Source organism: Rhinopithecus roxellana, chromosome 11, assembly GCF_007565055.1.
Source record: "Rhinopithecus roxellana isolate Shanxi Qingling chromosome 11, ASM756505v1, whole genome shotgun sequence".
NCBI lineage: Eukaryota > Metazoa > Chordata > Mammalia > Primates > Cercopithecidae > Rhinopithecus > Rhinopithecus roxellana.
The window spans coordinates 15,228,096-15,248,660 of record NC_044559.1 but is presented as its reverse complement, the minus strand read 5'-3'; the positions used below and the strand labels follow the sequence as shown (position 1 = coordinate 15,248,660).

Below are 20,565 nucleotides of genomic sequence, written 5' to 3'. Positions count from 1 at the left end.
GGAAGGAAGGAAGGAAGGAAGGAAGGAAGGAAGGAAGGAAGGAAGGAAGGAAGGAAGGAAGGAAGGAAGGAAGGAAGGAGGGAGGGAGAAAGAAAAGAAATGCAAAAGAGAAAATATAGCTAAGGTGAACTGGTGAGTTTCTACTCAGAATCCTTATTATTGAGCATGATGTATTCTGTTTTCTTAATGTATGTATCCCGGCTACTTGGGCAGCTGAGGCAGGAGAATCGCTTGAAGTCGGGAGGTGGAGGTTGCAGTGAGCCAAGATTGCGCCATTGCACTCCAGCCTGGGCAACAAGAGCAAAACTATGCCTCAAAAACAAACAAACGGCCTGGCGCGGTGGCTCAAGCCTGTAATCCCAGCACTTTGGGAGCCAGAGACGGGCGGATCACGAGGTCAGGAGATCGAGACCATCCTGGCTAACATGGTGAAACCCCGTCTCTACTGAAAAAATACAAAAAAAAAAAAAACTAGCCGGGCGAGGTAGCGGGCGCCTGTAGTCCCAGCTACTCGGGAGGCTGAGGCAGGAGAATGGCGTGAACCCGGGAGGCGGAGCTTGCAGTGAGCTGAGATCCGGCCACTGCACTCCAGCCTGGGCGACAGACTGAGACTCCGTCTCAAAACAAACAAAAAGAAAAAAAATAAAAAAAGGAGGAAGAAGGAAGGAAGGAAGGAAGGAAGGAAGGAAGGAAGGAAGGAAGGAAGGAAGGAAGGAAGAGAAAGAAAGAAGGAAAGAGAAAAAGAAAAGAAATGCAAAAGGGAAAATATAGCTAAGGTGAACTGATGAGTTTCTACTCAGAATCCTTATTATTGAGCATGATGTATTTTGTTTTCTTAATTTATGTATAATGAAAATGGAAGGGAAGAATTATAAAAGATGACTTTAGCTGATATCATTAGATGAGAAAGTTGGTATCTGTAATTGTGCATAAATCCCCAACCACAAGCAGAGACCCTGTAACTTGTATCGTAGTTGCTGCAGTCGTCCTTTGCAGCTTCCTCACAATTGCAATAATGCCCCCCCAATGAGGTTTACTAACTGCTGCAGAGGAACTTAATTCTGTTAAATGCAGATAATGAACACTTCTCTTACTAATCTCACGTTCCAATTCGTTTCTTAGCAAGCAACAAGAGCCAAGATAAAGCACTGCTAGATGATACTGAATGGCATCTAAACTACTGAGGGCAGGGCTCAGCCCCACCTCACACATTTCTTTTGCCATGGATCCCAAATTAAATGCTTTCGTGATCAAAGAACACATATCACTCCTTTATTCATCCTTCATCATTTAACTACAAATGCCACTGTATACGTCTCTGAGCTCTTTCCCTCATGATGGAAGAAAAATGACACGAACAATTAGAAAATACCACCTGCTCAGTGCTTAATGCAGAGAAAAACATATGGCTGTAGAGTTTGAGATTAAAAATCCATTAGCCTATGCTCAGTACATTACTTATACCACCAACCATGGAAGATTTAAGGTACTGAAGGTGTAAAATAGAATATTACACTACAGATGTCTGTTTTCTCTTTGGAAATTTCTGTCTGAAGATTGTCAAGCAAGGAATGTGACTGATAAGGCTACTGCAGGCCTGTCTCTATATTCAACACTTGCTGTTTGGAGCATGATAACAACAGTTGTTATAAATGAATATAATAAGTCGACAACGTAGTACATCAGATGGCCCAAAAGGTGGCCTGTTGAAGCCTGATTTGTGGCTGACAGCTTCCCTGATGTAAAAAATGAGGGAAAAGATGGTTTTCAGCAGGCTTATCTGATGCTAAAGCTCAAAACTCAGAGAATTTTTATTTATCTCTAACAATAAAAGAGAAGACCACAGATCATGTGGTCTCATACTTGTATGTTTGAGCAAACACAATCATGGTAGAAAAAGAGGCAGAGAACTGCAAGGGGACAGATGACTCAGTATTGAACTAAGATTTGTTCTAACTGTTCTCTATCATTTAGCATCCTGCCAAGAATACAAGTGATTACTCTTCTTCAAAATTTCTCACCTTAGGTTCATTTGTAATCCATTTTCTTGTTTTTGGTTTTTTCTTTAGGTTTTTTTTTCAGTTGAAGAAGTAATATTCAATAAGATTACATTCATATTAATAGCAGTTTTTTATTTCAATAGAATATAGGATGAAAATTTTGACTATACCTGAATAAATATTTTTAATATAACTGTTGAGAGTATACAAGTTTAAGGAAATACAATGTCAAATTCTATCAAGCTCTATTCTCAAACTAAAATAATAGCAATTTGCTTTCAAATATTTTGAATATTATTGTGACATTTCCCCCTTCTACCTTTCTGGGACCTTGGACATAGGAACCACATAAGGGTAAATAGTCTAGGTCTTCGTTTTGGGACAGGGGTAATATACTACAGTTCCACAGGGGCTGAGCCAGGTTTCAAGGTTGAGATAGAGAGCTGATGGTAAAAATAACAATGAGAGCAAAGGCCAAAATGTATGGAATATTTATTATGTGTCATTTTTCACTAAGCATTCTAGTACAATATTTCTTCAGATCTGTGAAGATCTTACTCAACCTTATATAGTAAATGGTTTTATTATAACCACTTTACAAAATAGAAACACTAACATAAAAAGGTTAAATAATCTGTTTAACTTAACTTGGATTATGAACCCAATTAGCTGTGTCCTTAGAACAGAAGCTGTTAGCACTACACTGAACTATACCACACTTGCAAGCCTTCAGAGGACAATTTCCTAAGAGAAAATGGTATCTATGACTCAGTATTTCTTCCCATACCCTCAGTGACTTACGGTATTTATTTACTAAATGCCAAAGCAGATAGTCCAGTAGGAAATGTGTAGCTGGCCGGGCGCGGTGGCTCAAGCCTGTAATCCCAGCACTTTGGGAGGCCGAGACGGATGGATCACGAGGTCAGGAGATCGAGACCATCCTGGCTAACACGGTGAAACCCCGTCTCTACTAAAAAATACTAAAAAACTAGCCGGGCGAGGTGGCGGGCGCCTGTAGTCCCAGCTACTCCGGAGGCTGAGGCAGTAGAATGGTGTAAATCCGGGAGGCGAAGCTTGCAGCAGTGAGCTGAGATCCGGCCACTGCACTCCAGCCCGGGCGACAGAGCGAGATTCTGTCTCAAAAAAAAAAAAAAAAAAAAGGAAATGTGTAGCTAAATGGCCTGGGAAGAGAAGGGAATGCCAAAAAACAGGCAAAATAGAATCTGACACCCTAGGTCTCAGCAAGCGTTTTGAATGGACAAGAAAGAAAGTGACTAGAATGTAACCTCTGAAAAAATGTTGTGAAGCACCAATGGCCTTGAAAAAATCTAAGGAGCTCATGTAAAGGACATCCAGTTCATACTGACAATTGTTGAACAAATTGCCTGTTGGAGATGGAGTTGCAGACAAAACAAATATTTGCCACTGCTTTAAAATATGTTTATTGTACTCAGAAGAAAAGTCTGGAACTGTGGTTTCAAAATGAGCTTATCCAACAGTAAGAAGAGGACTGGGGCATACCTTTTAAAATAATAATGATATATTTATAATCATCCTGGTGTGATTTATTTACCTTTTAGTAAATCAAGTTCTCAGAAAACTAAAGTAAAAAAATCTTAGCATTACATATGCAGGACTTAATCTGAATAATCATAAATTTTCATAAACATAATTTACATACCACACCATAGCAGCTGTGATATAGTGAATTAGTGAGTTTTCTCTACTGTGGTGTAGCTCTTTCATTCTAAGAATAAAAACGATTCTGTTATGTCACAAGACATGTATCTGGATGATTAAAAAATCCAGTCATATATAACTGAAGAAAATATAGTATTTTAGTGGAATGAGAATGTGATATATGAAAACAAAAATAATTAAATATCTTCAATGGTACTTAAAGAAATAGAACTAACAAAGTTGTATCATGGAAGAGAGGATAGACAGTTCTGTAAAAACACATAAAATAACTTTCTAAGATGAAAATTTTACATATGTAAAAGCATTTGTCAAAGAAAGTAATAATAATTCCATTTATGCATTTGTTCATGTATAACCAATAACTTACTTGTGATGTCATAGAAAAAATTCAAGCCGCAAATGGAAAAGCAAATTTTAATAGATAAGAAACTAGTAGCCTTTAAGGTGACAATATATTTGTTTGAATAAAATATGTTATTACTTTAAAATAATCAAATTAGCAAAATATCAAAAAAAACTTCACATGAACATCTTAATTTTTGGTATGTGTTTAAATATCAGGACATCTACTCATATTCTTTATAAACAGAGTCATAAGTCTTAGTAGATGCTGCCATGTTTAGGCAGGTTGTCTTTTCTAATTATCCTCAGTCCCCACCATTCCATAGTGTCCCCAGTAGAGATATTACTGACATTTTTCATTTATTGCCATGATTTAGCTGTTGTTTTTCACAGTCAGCTTGCCTTCTTTCTTTTAATATTTATGTGCCATGTAGGCAGCTCAGTGCGTCCACTCTTGCTGTGAGACAGTCATAGATCTCTTTTGGCCTAGAGTTTTTTATTCTCTTTTTCAAAATTATTTTCCCTAAAAGAATGGAACCTATAAGCCTCCACATAGTGCATTTAAACTCAATCACTTCTAGAAAACAATGCTAAACTATTCAGAAAGAATGAAGAGAATAAATGAATTCTCCAAACCCAGAGCTAATGAGTGCCAGCTCTGAAAATAAAGTTCTTGATTCTTGACATCTGGCCTAGTGTGCCTAGGAAGTATAATCAGTTACTCTGACTCAGTCATTTTAATAACTGAAGTAAACTACTTAACGGTTAAATATTATATACTTAAAATACTTAAATTAACTTAGATATAATCAAATAATTTCACTTTTCAATTCCAAATAATGAAGCGCTTGGTTGTAGGGTATTAGATCTTTCATGGAAGAAAGTAGTCCCGTAAGTCTAAGTACAAATTTCAAATGTAGAATAAAACTGATCAAGCCAGAGACCAGGTTTGGTGAAAAGTATTACATGATATGACTTGTAAAGTATCAATTATTGTGAACAATTTTAAAAAGATCTCATCAGAGCATGTTGCATGTACTTGTAAAGGGAAAGGAAGTATCAGCATATATTGAATACTTTATGCCCATTATACATCAGGCTTTTTAGACTCATTTTACCATTTAATTTTCATGGACATGCTGGGGATAGGGTATTGTTATCATCCCTATTCTTTAGTGAGAACTCAGATTTACAAAAGAATAAGTAAATTTTCCAAAATTAGTTATTAATATAATGTGTACACAGACCATTTCCAAATTCATGAGATGATTGCTGTTTTAGTTACTTTGGGCTGTTAAAACAAATTACCATAGACTGGGTGACTTAATCAGAAAACACTTGTTCTCACGGTTCTGGAGGCTGGAAAATTTAAGACAAAGAGGTGCTTGCGCTCTCTGTGGACTAGTGGCCTGCAAGTATTGGGAGATCCGCAGCTAAGACCTCAGGACCCCCTGGAAGCCTGGAAATGGTATTGCTGTCTCTAAGCCAGATTTTATCACCTGTCTGGAGCAAGGAAAAAAGCCCTGGAATATGAAGAGACATGAGATGGTGGCCAAACCCCCAGATGAAAGATGGAGAGTGCTCCAAGCAGCAACTAAGTGGCTGGAGGAACATGCACCGGCTGATTACCAAAACCCCCAAGAGTATGTGAGGACCCAGTTCCCAGGACCGGACCCCGGTGGGACCCAGATGAAAGAGAGGACATGCAAAGGCTGAACCGAGACAGGGAAGCTCTCCTGGAAGGATTAAACAGGGAGCCCAGAAGGCCACAGACGTTAACAAGGTCTCTGAGGTCATTCAGGGGAAAGAAGAAAGTCCAGCACAATTCTACGAGAGGCTGTGTGAGGCCTATCATATGTATACACTCCCTTTGATCCCCATAGCCCTGAAAATCAGTGCATGATTAACAAGTATCAGCTTTTGAATATTCTTTATTTCCCATTATTTTTTCAATGTTACTTTCATAGCTAACATGTCAGATTTGTGAATATGTGAAAATCTGTTTCTGGACTTTCTACTCTGCTCTATCATCAGTCTATATTCCTACTCCAGCACAAACATCCTGCAAATATTTTACAAGAACCTATAAGTACATTCCCATATTTGGTTGCACAAATCCATGCAAGTTCTTCTTCAGGATTGCTTAGCTATTCTTGTTATTTTCCATTTGTATAAACTTCTGAATCACCTTGTCAAAATTTATGATAAAAGCTTTTCATAAATTCAGTAGAAGAGCATTGATTTTATGGATTATTTTCTGGGGGCAGAAATAACATATTTAAGGTACAAAATCTTCTTCTGCATTAACATAATGTGTCTTCATTTACTGAAAGTTTCCCTTGATTAACATATTATAACTTTCAACGTAAAGTTCTCTGTGCATATATCCACGTCTCTCTCTATCACTGTATGTGTGTATTGTGTTAACTTATTTATATTTTATCTTATGTTGGGCAGTTTGTTTGTTTTTATCAGTAACATACAGCCCATTATCTTGCTGAGGTAATAATACAAGATATAGATTCTACAGTTATAGATATTTGTATTTCAAACATAATAAAATATAACCCTTTATTCATTAAAAAAAAAAAAAAAAAAAAAAAAAAGGTGCTTGCACATCCAGTGACTCATGAGGGCCTATTTCTTTGTTTGCACATGGCCATTTCCTCATTATATACTGACACAGTAGAGACTAAGAGAGAGAAAGAGATTATCTCTTTGGTGTCTCTTCCTATAAGAGTATTAATCTCCTTTACCAACTATTTACTTCCCAAGGGCCCACCACTGAATACTGTCACATTGGGGACTAGGGTTTCACCATATGAATTTTGAAGGTACATAGACATTCAGTTTTAGCAGCTGCTAACAATATTACTCTTACACAACCATTTTTCTTACCTAAATATTTTCAATCAATTATTTAATAAATGGAAGCAGTGGGATTACCTTGGTATGACCGTAAGAATTTATCTGGGAGATGTGTATGTGTGTGTGCGCGTGTGTGTGTATGTTTATCATGGGGGAGAAGTTTGTGAGTAGAAGCAGTGGATTGAGAATCTGGATAATAAGAAAATATTCTATTGATCCTGGTGATTTTAGTGTAAGATAGGAGCTGGTTGTCAACTGATTTAATCAGTGGGTATTTCAGTATGAGGCATACTTAGTGACTAAACTTTCACGTGATAATCTGAGGTGAATATTGACATAGAATTAGAATTATAACTCACATAAATTCACACAAAACATTTTTACATTGCCGACTGATTTTTATGGATATAACCAAGAAATAAAGTGCATGGTGGCCACCTTTCTCCAGGAATTTCTAGGGTAATTAGACAAAGTCTTCTAATAATTATAAAAATAAGAACTGAAATAACAAGTACATATTCTGAATTATAAAAGTCATTCAAAGTAACAAAAAGCTTGTATCTTTGATCCCAATAACCTAATTTTCTTTTTAAAATAAAAGTGTTCGAGGCAGGAAAAAAAAAAAAAGCCATAACTAAACCAAGTACAGATCAAGGAAATAGGAATGCGAAACAGTGTATGTGTGTGTGTATGTGTGGCCATGCCTATAGGTATAGCTGTGTATGAATTTAAGTGAACACATTTACTAATTGAATAAAATACAGTAAGTGTTTGTATATGTATATGCATGTTTGTGTTGTATTTTGGAGTTGTTATTCAGCTTTGACAGAATATTCAAATAGAAAACCAAATAGGATTGTCACCTATATTGCATAAATAACCAGAGAAAAGTCACTTAAGTGGCTATAAAAGAAATGTTGAAAATAAATGCAGAGAATTATATTTAGAGTAAGAATGCCCACATGTATTACAGTCCTCAAAAAGCAATTAAGCAGAAGAAATTGCTTTTGGAGCTTGGAAAGATTTTAAGTGTTGCCATTAAAGTTTGAGTTGAATGTTACTCCATGAAAGGAATATATCCTTAAACACTGCTGCCCTGTGCACCAGACCATAACTCACTTTGTGGACAAAGACATAAAGGCTCCGATATTGGACCTGTTGCTGGTTAGAAATGTCTTGACAAATGGGATCTAATTAAACTAAAGAGCTTCAGAACAGCATGAGAAACTACTATCAGAGTGAACAGGCAATCTACAGAATGGGAGAAAAATTTTGCAATCTATTCATCTGACAAAGGGCTAATATCCAGAGATTACAAAGAATGTAAACAAATTCACAAGAGAAAAACAATCCCATCAAAAAGTGGGCAAAGGAAATGAACAGACACTTTTCAAAAGAAGGCATTTATGTGGCCAAAAACATATGAGAAAAACTCATCATTACAGAAATGGTCATTACAGAAATGCAAATCAAAACCACAATGAGATACCATCTCAGGCTAGTTAGAATGGCGATCATTAAAAAGTTAGGAAACAACAGATGCCAGAGAGGATGTGGAGAAATAGAAACACTTTTACACTGTTGGTGGGAGTGTAAATTAGTTCAGCCATTGTGGAAGACAGTGTGGTGATTCCTCAAGGATTTAGAACTAGAAATACCATTTGACCCAGAAATCCCATTACTGGGTATATACCCAAAGGATTATAAAGCATTCTGCTATAAAGATACATGCACACATATGTTTACTGCAGCACTATTCACAATAGCAAAGACTTGGAACCAACCCAATTGCCCATTAATGATAGACTGGATAAAGAAAATGTGGCACATATACACCATGGAATACTATGCAGCCATAAAAAAGAATGAGTTTGTGTCCTTTGTAGGGACAAGGATGAAGCTGGAAACCATCATTCTCAGCAAACTATCGCAAGAACAGAAAACCAAACACTGCATGTTCTCACTCATAGGTGGAAATTGAACAATGAGATCACTTGGACACAGAAGGGAAACATCACACACTGAGGCCTATTGTAGGGTGGGAGGAGGGGGGAGGGATAGCATTAGGAATATACCTAATGTAAATAAGTTAATGGGTGCAGCACACCAACATGGCATATGTATACATATGTAACAAACCTGCACGTTGTGCACATGTACCCTAGAACTTAAAGTATAATTAAAAAGGAAAAGAAAAGAAAAAGAAAAACTTGTTCCTTCTACTGTAGGCTTGACAGCTTTTCAATTCTTAAAAGCGTTTTAAAGATTGGTGATTATTCAGTTCCCACCTATGAGTGAGAACATACGGTGTTTGGTTTTCTCTTCTTGTGATAGTTTGCTAAGAATGATGGTTTCCAGCTGCATCCATGTCCCTACAAAGGACGCAAACTCATCCTTTTTTATGGCTGCATAGTATTCCATGGTGTATATGTGCCACATTTTCTTAATCCAGTCTGTCACAGATGGACATTTGGGTTGATTCCAAGTCTTTGCTATTGTGAATAGTGCCGCAATAAACATACGTGTGCATGTGTCTTTGTAGTAGAATAATTTATAATCCTTTGGGTATATACCCAGTAGTGGGATGGCTGGGTCATATGGTACATCTAGTTCTAGATCCTTGAGGAATTGCCATACTGTTTTCCATAACATCACACACTGGGGCCTATCATGGGGAGGGGGGAGGAGGGAGGGATTGCACTGGGGAGTTATACATGATATAAATGATGAATTGATGGGTGCTGACGAGTTGATGGGTGCAGCACACCAACATGGCATAAGTATACATATGTAACAAACCTGCACGTTATGCACATGTACCCTAGAACTTAAAGTATAAAAAAAAAAAAAAAAAAGATTGGTGATTAAATTAAAAGTGATTTTTGACACAATAAAACATAAACCAATATATTCCAAGTAACTAATGCATAATATTATAATTGCAAGTATGGGGTGCAAGAAAGACCAATGAGTACTGATGGAATAAATTTATTAATATGGAAAATGCCACCGTAACTAATTTAAGAAACTAGCACTTGTGAAGTTTTGATTTAGTATTAAAGAATACCCACAACTGTCTGAAAACTTTAAAATACACCTTTTACCAACTACATATTTGCATGAGGTTAGGTCACTTTATTGCTTCTTTTTTTCTTTTTTTGAGACGGAGTCTCCCTCTGTCACCCAGGCTAGGGTGCAATGGCGAGATCTTGGCTCACTGCAACCTCCCCCTCCTGGGTTCATACCATTCTCCTACCTCAGCCACCGAAGTGGCTGGGACCACAGGCATGCACCACCGTGCCTAGCTATTTTTTGTACTTTCAGTGGAGGTGGGTTTCACCATGTTGATCAGACTGGTCTCAAACTCCTGACTTCAAGTGATCTGCCCACCTCAGCCTCCCAAAGTGCTGGGATTACAGGTGTGAACCACTGCACCCAGCCGTCTTATTGCTTTTTTTTTTTTTTTTAAGATGGAATCTTGCTCTGTCACCCAAGCTGGAGTGCAGTGGCGTGATCTCGGCTCACTGCACCCTCCGTCTCCCTGATTCAAGCGGTTCTCCTGCCTCAGCCTCCAGAGTAGTTGGGACTACAGGCGTGTGCCAGCATGCCCAGCTAAGTTTTTGTATTTTTAGTAGAGACAAGTTTCACAGTGTTAGCCGGGATGGTGTCGATTTCCTGACCTTGCGATCCACCCGCGTCGGCCTCCCAAAGTGCTGGGATTACAGGCCTGAGCCACTGTGCCCGGTCTCTTATTTGCTTCTTTAGAGCAAATTGCAAAGAAAGATCTAGAGAATCCAGTGTCTCCTATGAAGGTCAACATGAGACTTTAAATAATATAAATACATGACACACTTTTTACTCCACTTTTTGTTGTAGAAAAGTTACTTTTTTGATGAAAAATTTCTGTTAACAATATTGTGGCAGTTTTGATTTCCATTTTCCTGGTAATCAGTGATGTTGAGCGCCTTTCCATATGCCTTTTCACCAACTGGATGTCTTCTTTGGCTAAATGTCTATTCAAATCTATTGCCCATTTACAAATCTGCTTTTTGGGGGCTTCTTGATGGTTTTCTCTCTTTTTTTTTTCCTATTTATACAAGTTCCTTAGGTATTTTGAATATTTGTTAAAACGATTTTCAATTCCACTGCCCAGTTATAAATCTGCTTTGTTGTTTTTGTTGAGATGGAGTTTTGCTCTTGTTGCCAAGGCTGCAGTGTAATGGTGTGATCTCAGCTCACTGCAACCTCCACCTCCCAGGTTCAAGTGATTATTCTGCCTCGGCCTCCTAAGCAGCTGGGATTACAGGCATGTGCCACTATGCCCAGCTAATTTTTGTATTTGTAGTAGAGGCAGGGCTTCTCCATGTTGGTCAGGCTGGTCTCGAACTCCTGGCCTCATGTGATCCATCTGCCTTGGCCTCCCAAAGTGCTGGGATTACAGGTGTGAGCCACTGTGCCCAGCCAATCATCCCTTTGTGTGTGTGTGTGGTTCTTTTCGGTTGGGGGTGGGGGAAGAACAGAGTCTAGCTTATCACCCAGGCTGGAGTGTAGTGGTGTAATCTCGGCTCACTGCAGCCTCTGCCTCCCAGGTTCCAGCGATTCTCCTGACTCAGCCTCCTGGGTAGCTAAGATTGCAGGCACACACCACACACCCAGCTAATTTTTGTATTTTTAGTAGAGACAGGGTTTCACCATGTTGGCCAGGCTGGTGTCAAACTCCTGACCTCAGGTGATCCACCCACCTCAGCCTCCCAACGTGTTGGGATTACAGGCGGGAGCCACCACTCCCTTTTTGTGTTTTAACATCAGTCGACACTCATATTTTAAAATAATAATAATGAATGGCGGTACCTTAAAACAAGGGAATTATACATCTTCCTCTTGTCCTCATCCTAGTGCAGACATTTTGTCTATAAAATGTTATTCACAGATGAATTCATGAGAAAATTACTGTGAATTTTAAATCCACATACAATCGTATGCTCATTCATGAATATTTCAATAAAATAAAACTAATAGCAATAAAGAATTCCAGGGTTGAAGCAGTTTCAGGAAAAATAAGATGGCAGTATGAAGTAAAATAGCAAAAAATGTTTTTTTAAAATGGTTATATTTGTGTCTATAACTTTTTTAAAATTATAGCATTAGACAATATATATATATCCACATACATAAAGCAATGGAAGTAGCACTGTTTTCATACTAGTCTAGAATATATATATATATATGTATAATGTGGTCAGCAAAATAATGGCCCCCCAAAGATGTCCACAGATTCCTAGAACCTTACATGAAAACGGTATGTCATACATGTAATTAAGGTAAAGACCTTGACATGAGGAGACTACCCTGGTGCTATGGAAGGAATGTTGTGTTCCGTCAATGTTCCTGTGTTAAAATCCTAACCCTCAAGGTGATGGTATTAGGAAGTTAAGCCTGACGGGAGACTCTGCCCTCATGACTGGGATTAGCACCCTTATTAAAAGCAAAATGGAGACTGTTTGTTCCTCTCACCATGTGAAGACACAGCAAGAAGGAAGCCTCCATGAGAAAGCAGACCTTCTCCAGACACCAACACTGTGGGCACCTTGATCTTGCATTTCTTATCCTCCAGGACTGCGGGAAACAAAGTTCTGCTGTTTATAAGCTGCCGGGTCTAGTGCATTTCCTTGTAGCAGCCTCTATGGATTAGGACAGTGGGCTCATGTGGATGATGATGGCGTCTCCATTCAGGACTAAGTAAGCACATGAGTCCTTAACAGTGGAAGAGATGGGGGAAGGCAAGAGCCACAGAGACATGTGGCCATAGAAGAAGGGTCCATGAGATGCAAGGTTGCTAATGGTGAGAGTGGAGAACAGCCCAAAGCCAAAAAATGCAGGCAGACTCCAGAATGTGGAAAAGGCAAGAAAAATGATCCCCTAGAGCCTCTAGAGATGAAGGTAGCCTTTCCACCACCTAGATTTTAGCCCAGGGAGATCCACATCAGACTCTGACATAAAGGAGTGTAATAAATTTGTTTTATGCCCTCACATGGTGGTAGTTTGTTGTAGCAGCAATGGACTAGATGGACTAGTAATATATAAATATATATATATACACACACACACACATAGTACCCCCCTCCCCCGACACACACACAGAACTACATACATCCTGCCCTTCAAAACTGAAGCAGATAAACTATACGTCAGCATTAACTTAGCTGGGTGTGGTGGTGCACGCCTGTAGTCCCAGTTACTCAGGAGGCTGAGAGGGAGGATCACTTGAGCCCAGGAGTTTAAGACCAGCCTGGGCAACACACTGAGGCCACATTTCAAAAACAAACAAACAATAACACAACAAACCTTTGATTAAGCTCATTTCCCAAATTTGAAGAGGAGACAATTATTAGATAAAGAGGAGAAAAGAGAAAGGTAGAGCTGCTGACTTCTGTGGTGGAAGCACAGGCACAGGCCCAAACACACTCCTATCCTCCTGGCTTTCCTGTCCCTTCTCATAAGGAACACCTGAACCTCTCAAACTGAAGCACGGATCACAGACCCGTACTCAGAACTCAATGCAGTTTTGTGCTATGATTTTTTATACATCCGTGTCCTTGTTTCTGCTTCCTGTTCCCAACTCCCTTACTCTAGTTAGAAAAAAATGGCTATTACCAAATATGAGTGCACCCTCGTGTACTAATGCCAACTGATCACCAGCTGGTTTTCTTCTTTCACAAAGTCATAACTCTTTAGGCTTTAACACAACTTCCAAGCAATAGAATGTTATTTTCCAGTTCATTAACACAAATTATATATTTAAAATGAAGACTTCACAAGTTGATTTCGATAATATATTAACCAAAATAGACTGGCCATGGTTCAAACTGACATTTTAATTAAATGTGATGATAGGTTGAGTAACCTAGCAGTACTCTAACATGACTTTTCACTGTGGCTTTTTCCATATTATGCTTAGTCTGAGGCATCCCTAAATGATTCAATTGTAATTCCCCTTCTTAAACATGAGATTTTTTATAAAATAATTTATTTTCTTAAAATTACAAACTAATTCTACAGTTCATTCCTACATAATCTCACTAGATATCAGCTGTATGTGTACACACATACATATAGGTATTTGTATATACACATATTACATAATTTCTAAAATAACTTATTAGTAGGGTACGACCGCAAAGACAAAGAGGCTTCATGTAATGTGATGGAAACACAATAGCAGGACAAACACCAGGCTGCTGTGAGGGCGGTATTTACCGTTGCTGCTGTAAAACTTGGAAAAACATAGATAGTGGATATTTAATCCCCATAACAGAAAATTTACGGTGCAGAAAACTTCCCACAATTTTTACAGAGAATATCAATAGAAAGACATTCAATGCAGGGAATACACAGTGTGACAGTATACAAAAATAAGCAGGTTGATGGTGTAGATTTATGAGTCAAGAGACAGAAATAGTAGATGATGTCATAATTCTCCTTTTATGGAGTTAGGAAAATTCTTCATTTTATATATGGTCAGGTGCTTTCAAATGTCAATGAGAAAAATATTTAAAGGAAGAATCAAATCTAAGATGTGGAGAGATCTTTATAAAAATGACCTTCAGGCCAGGCACGGTGGCTCACACCTGTAATCCAAGCACTTTGGGAGGCCAAGGTGGGAGGATCACGAGGTCAGGGGATCGAGACCATCCTGGCCAACATGGTGAAACCCCATCTCTACTAAAATACAAAAAATTAACCAGGAGTGGTGGCATGTGCCTGTATTCAAAACTATTCGGGAGGCTGAGGCAGGAGAATCACTTGAACCCAGGAGGCAGAGGTTGCAGTGAGCTAAGATAGTGCCACTGCACTCCAGCCTGGCAACAGAGCAAGGCTTCATCTCAAAAAAAAAAAAAGAAAAAAATTACCTTCATTCTGAGAAGGTATAATCATCAACACATTCTTGAGCACAACTATGCACACATACACTTCTGCATTCACAAGCCATGCTGCGTGCACACACTGATGCCCCTAGATTCCTTCTTTGAAGAGATGGTGTCTTGGTGTGTCACCCAGGCTGGAGAGCAGTGTTAGGATCACAGCTCACTGCAGCCTCAAACTCCTGGGTTCAAGTGATCCTCCTACCTCAGGCTCCTGAGTAGCCTGAACTACAGGAATGAGCCACCATGCCCAGCCAATGTTTTCATGTTTTTGTAGAGATGAAATCTTGCTATGTTGCACAAGCTGGTCTTGAACTCGTGGCCTCAAGGAATCCTCATGCCTTGCCCTCCCAACATGCTGAGATTACAGATGTGAACCATTGTGCCCAGCCACCGGATTCTTTATTAAGAAGAAAATTTGTTTGCCGACAGGTAGGCCAGGAATTGATAGATAATAGTTCATAAATTACTAATTTACAAGTCAATATAAATGAGCTGAGTAAACACAAAATAACAGCATAAATTAATAAACAGTTTACGACTTTCAAGGTTCTTTTTTTCCTTTAAAACGTAGCTCTGACAGAGACTACTACTTGTCCGTTCCATGGAACACTCAGAGGTGGTTAAAATGTCAGAGGTACACTTATTAACACCTTGCTGCCTTTTGTGTAGCTTCTTCTCGGTACTTCACCAGTTGGGACTGACTCACCTCTCCAGCTGGGTTCAGGAGCCAGACAGGAAGCACGCAGAATTGGGAATCCAAAGCCATCTCTGACACTAAAAGCAATGAAAACATAAATAACCAAACATATTCTCAAGAAATGAACAAGAGATCAATATCAGGTACAGCAAGAAGAGAAGAAAGCATTTAATCTGCCAGGCTTTCATTCTGATAAAATAATTTGCAACATGCATGTCTCTATCTGACATGTGTGAATAGAAAAAGAACCCAAATATCCTGTTGAATTGCAAGATGAAAATGAAAAAGAACTCTTGCTTATTCACCAGTGTACAATTGAATCTGGGCTACTAAAACACTTTCCTGCACTGATTCTCTCTATGTAACACACGCTTTATTGCCATTTGGAAATGGGGTTTCTTGCTTTGATTTAAATATACTTCCTTTGATTTCTTACTTTAAGTATACTTTCGTAACATATTCACAGCTATATTCTCGGTACAAATTTTCAGGTGTAAGTAACTATTTCTGCTTTTGATAAACAGATAGTATAACTGGTGAAATAAGGCACAGTCCCATGCAAAGGTGAGAGTACAAAGTAAGATTCCAGAGTCAAGTAAAATGTAACAGTCAAGAAAAAAACAGGTAAGTAATTGGGCAGTGGAAAATCTTGTGTGTGGAAAGAATGAATCTGGAAAACTGTTCTTTCCTAAGAGTTCAGCAGGATTTGGATGGTAGAGAGCTTTGTGTACAAGGGTTCCAGTTCCACACAGACACAGTTTAGGTCTAATTTCAAAGGTAACTTCTAGTGCAACCTGTGACTCACCCTGTCCTAAAGTGCCATATGTAAAGGGTCTGGAGATAACCCACAGGCAGCACTGTGAACCCCTGACAGCCCTTCCAGATAAATACCAGGTCAGTGTCTACAGCTGATGACACAGAGCAGAAGATCTGAAAAATAATACTTCTTCGGCCAATGGACTGCTAGTCACTATTATTTAGTGTAAAATACTGTATTACATAAGTGTAAATTTTTAAATTGCAGTGTTTCACATTGAAGCAATTAAATATAAAAACCAAATGTTTATTCACCTTAAAGGCAACTTAGAAATACTGATGCCAGATAGAAAGATGCTTTAGCCCCAAGTCAGGTGTTTGGAAATGTCACAACTAAACCAAAAAAGGGATCTTGAGGCATAATAAGTGTTTACACATTTCCAGCTATACCTGTGCTTGTCTTGAATATGAAAACCTAAGCTGCAGTTATGCCACAGCACAGAATGTGTTATATTTTACATCACTGAGCCTTAGTTTACAAATGGTAAAACATAGGGAAGGTAAACTCTGAGGTTTCCTTAAGGAGCTGTTACATCCAACAGACTCATGAAAATCTTTGCCAGATGTCCCCGGTACATAGCTCCTCCCCACTGACGGGCTCAACTGGGAGAAGTTATGCACATGTCTCAATTTTCATACGCTGGGAGGCAATACAGGATTCCTAGGATAAAGTAAGGGATATAAATGACACAGCACACTGAAAAGACTGTAATGTTACTTCAGAGTGTTGCAAAATAAAGATCACAGATGGAAGTTTTAGTTCATTGAAGCATGTAACCATGTACATTTCATTAGTGTGTTTTAAAGTCTTATACTGCTTACATTCTTATGTGGGAAAATATATCTTGTTTGTGCTTTATGGATGAAATGTGAACAGGCAAAACTAAAAATAATTTTACAACACAAATCACCAGATGTTAATGGCTGGTAATTCAACCAGAAATCTGAAAGATAGTATCTGCTTCATTGTGATACCAAGTATCAGTGACAAGGAAGATTCTATTAGTGGTATTTAAGTGTAGTCCTCTGGAACAAATGACTTGGTTCCCAGGCAGCACGCCCACTGCTGAACTGCCACGGCCTGACAGCCTGTCTTATCTGCCAAACTGCTCATTAGGTTTAGTAATCTTCACCTGTGCCTCCAGCTTACATTTCAGCAGGTAATACACATCAGTCTGCTTTTATCATCTTCTGCAGTGAGCTTCCAACACTCCCTCAGCAGTACAGTGCCCCTGCATCTGCAATCCTCCAAACACACCTTGTATACATGACATTATTTTCAACTGTTAATTCACCTTCCAGCTTTGGAGCCTAGCTTAGCTTAAATAAAGCAAAAATACAAGACAGAGAATATGCAAAGTAAGTCCTGCATTGTAAATATTAAGTGGGCTGACCAATCATTTAATTTTTTGATATTAAAAAAGAATACATTAACCATACAAATTTAATATTTAAATACAGATTTCAGAGTGCATTTCGGAGTGGGGCACAGGGGACAATAGAGCAGAGGATTCCTCTCCCAATTGTCTCTGACCTATCCAACCTTTGTTAAGGTCAGAGAGTTCTCCAATCTATAAATATACAATAGAGATAATGTGGCAACCAGGACACAGAGACGTACTAGAGTACTGCTCAGCTATCTGTCTAGGCCTGATTCTGTTATCCCCGACAGTGAGTGCTGTGAAATTTAGAGGCAGATCAGTACGCATACACACAAACACAAACACACAAAAGAGATACTTCATGGGCAAAAAGCACCAAAGATATAAAACAAAATGTCTGAAAGACCATTAAACAACTTCTGATGAAATGCTGTTTTCATTTTGCAGAAGTAAAATATTTACCACCAACCTACAATTAGCTTAAACATTGCAATAAGTACAGTAATTTTGGATCCCACCTCCAATTCATACCTTATCAACATGTAATAATCACACTGCATCTAAAACAAAGCTGAATAGACTTTATATGCTGAATTAACTTGTACAGTAAGAAGGTAATTTTTTGAAATACTGAGAATACAACATTTGTATGCCACGCTCTACTTCACAAGTTAAAAGAAAATATTATCATTTCTATTTTTAAAATGTATTGAAATAAAGTACAGAAAAGAGTATTCTAATATCAGTTAACATTAAGAGAATATATTTCTAAACCAAAGATCTTGGATCTTCTAGAAAGACAAAATCAACCTGTATATACTTGGGTAAGAAAAAAAAATTAAGAGACCAAGAAAGGAGAGAGGATTTTAGCATAGAATCATCTTCAAAGATGGCTTTCCAACGTATTCGACCAGTTTTCAAGTCCATTTGTTTTTCCTCCTTTGGCATCAACAGCCTGTATTACCAAGGAAATGCAAAAGAATTCAATTTGTACATTAATCAGCTAATCTAGAAATGGCAATATAGTCAATGAAAATACAAAGAAATTGAAAATGTCAAGGAATTGTTTAAGATGTTTAAGATGACATAGCATAGTGAAAAAATGATCTGATATACACTGGAAGAGTTAATAAGCAAACTCAGACATGGCTCCCTAACACCACACTTCAGAAGAACTTACAGACAGAATAAAGGAATAACCATTTAAAAAAATCTAATTTTAGAAAAAATTGCTCAAAAGGGAAGTTAGTGTTTTGTAGATCTTTTGGAAAGCCGATTAATTTCTAAGCTAAAAACACATGATCCTTAAGAGAAAGGGCTGAGTCCAGGCCCAAGGCAGAAAGAGGGCAAAATGAGCCTGGATCCTCTTGTTCTGTCAGAAAGTAAGAAATGCTAAAGACTAACAGAGACAGTTGACAGGACACAGGAGACAGGCTGAAGGCTCCCGCGGCCGAATCTGGGACAGCACAGGTATCAGAAAGAACAATGATAGTGATGAAAAATAACCCATAGAATAAAACGCAAGTGCATTAGTCAGCAGTGAGACCGAAACAAAGGGGAGAAGAGAAAGCTCTTTGTTTAAAATGCCAGGTAACAAACAAAGGAGGAATGACAGAGGAAGAACATCCATTTTAAGTCACCAGTGCCATAACTGATAGAGAAGATCCTAAGGAGGCTAAAATCACTGCATGAAAGAAAACTGTATGAAGCTTTTTAACATAGTAGGATATATAAAAGTATGAAAACATAAATTAGAAAAATTGTACCATAAGAGATGGATAAGTTAGAATACAGCAATTATAGGCCGTGCATAGTGGCTTACACCTGTAATCCCAGGACTTTGGGAGGCCAAGGCGGGAGGATTGCTTAAGTCCAGGAGTTCGAGTCCAGCCTAGGAAACATAGTGAGAACTCGTCCCTAGAACAAAATTTAAAAAAATTAGCAGGGAATGGTGGTGTATTCCTGTAGTCCTGGCTACCTATGGGGCTGAAGTGGGAGGATCACTTAAGCCTGGAAGTTCAAGGTTGCATTGAGCCAAGATCACGCCACTGCACTCCAGCCTGGGAGACACAGTGAGACCTCATCTCAAAACAAAAACAAAAAAACCACAATAACAAAAAAACACCGGTAACAACAAAAGGATGACTACATAAAAACTGTAAAGAAAAAAAAAGCTCAGAATATAGAAATAAAATTATGTATTTTACCTGTAACTATATTAGAAGAGAGTATTCTTGTACACAAGGATGACAAGAAGGATATGCAAAAATGAAAATAGCTAATAACACTCATTATCTCAGGCACTGTGGTAGGTACTTTATGCACACTGTAACAAATTACTTACTAGATTATTTCAAAATTTTCAGATAAATTTTACTGGGAGTCATAAACCATACAAAAAAACCAATGTTTTGCAAACATCCACGAAGCATAAAGGTATACAAATTCTTAACCCAGGCTGAAAAATAATTCACATAAGCCATACATCAGTGGAAACTTACCCATGGGAGATAATACAACATAATCTAAAAACAACTTTCAGAGAGACAAGGCATGCAGTTTCTGGACAGCCACAAACTCCCTGACTCCTCTAGTGTTTCGGCCACCAAAAGAAAGCCAAGTGGCCTCAGGTCTCTTAAAACACAAGAAAGCAACCTATGGAAGATGGCGTGGTATTTGAGGAACATTTGGGATCTGCTGAAAAATGCATCTTGTATTTTAAAAGACTCTCCTAATGTCAGGTAAGTGAAGAGCCCTCAGAGACACATGCACACACAAAGAAAAATGAAACAAAATAGAATGAATCCCACTAAACGTGTTATGATGGCAGAATT

General features: G+C 38.3%; 1 long non-coding RNA gene across 1 annotated transcript; it reads right to left on the bottom strand.

Moving 5' to 3' along the window:
- Positions 1-11,089: 11,089 nt before the first annotated feature.
- Positions 11,090-17,629, bottom strand: LOC115900483. The gene is made up of 2 exons (XR_004060161.1): positions 17,500-17,629; positions 11,090-15,610 (listed from the first exon to the last, which is right to left on the bottom strand). It is a non-coding gene; the product is annotated as an uncharacterized LOC115900483 (long non-coding RNA).
- Between the last annotated feature and the right edge of the window lie 2,936 nt (positions 17,630-20,565).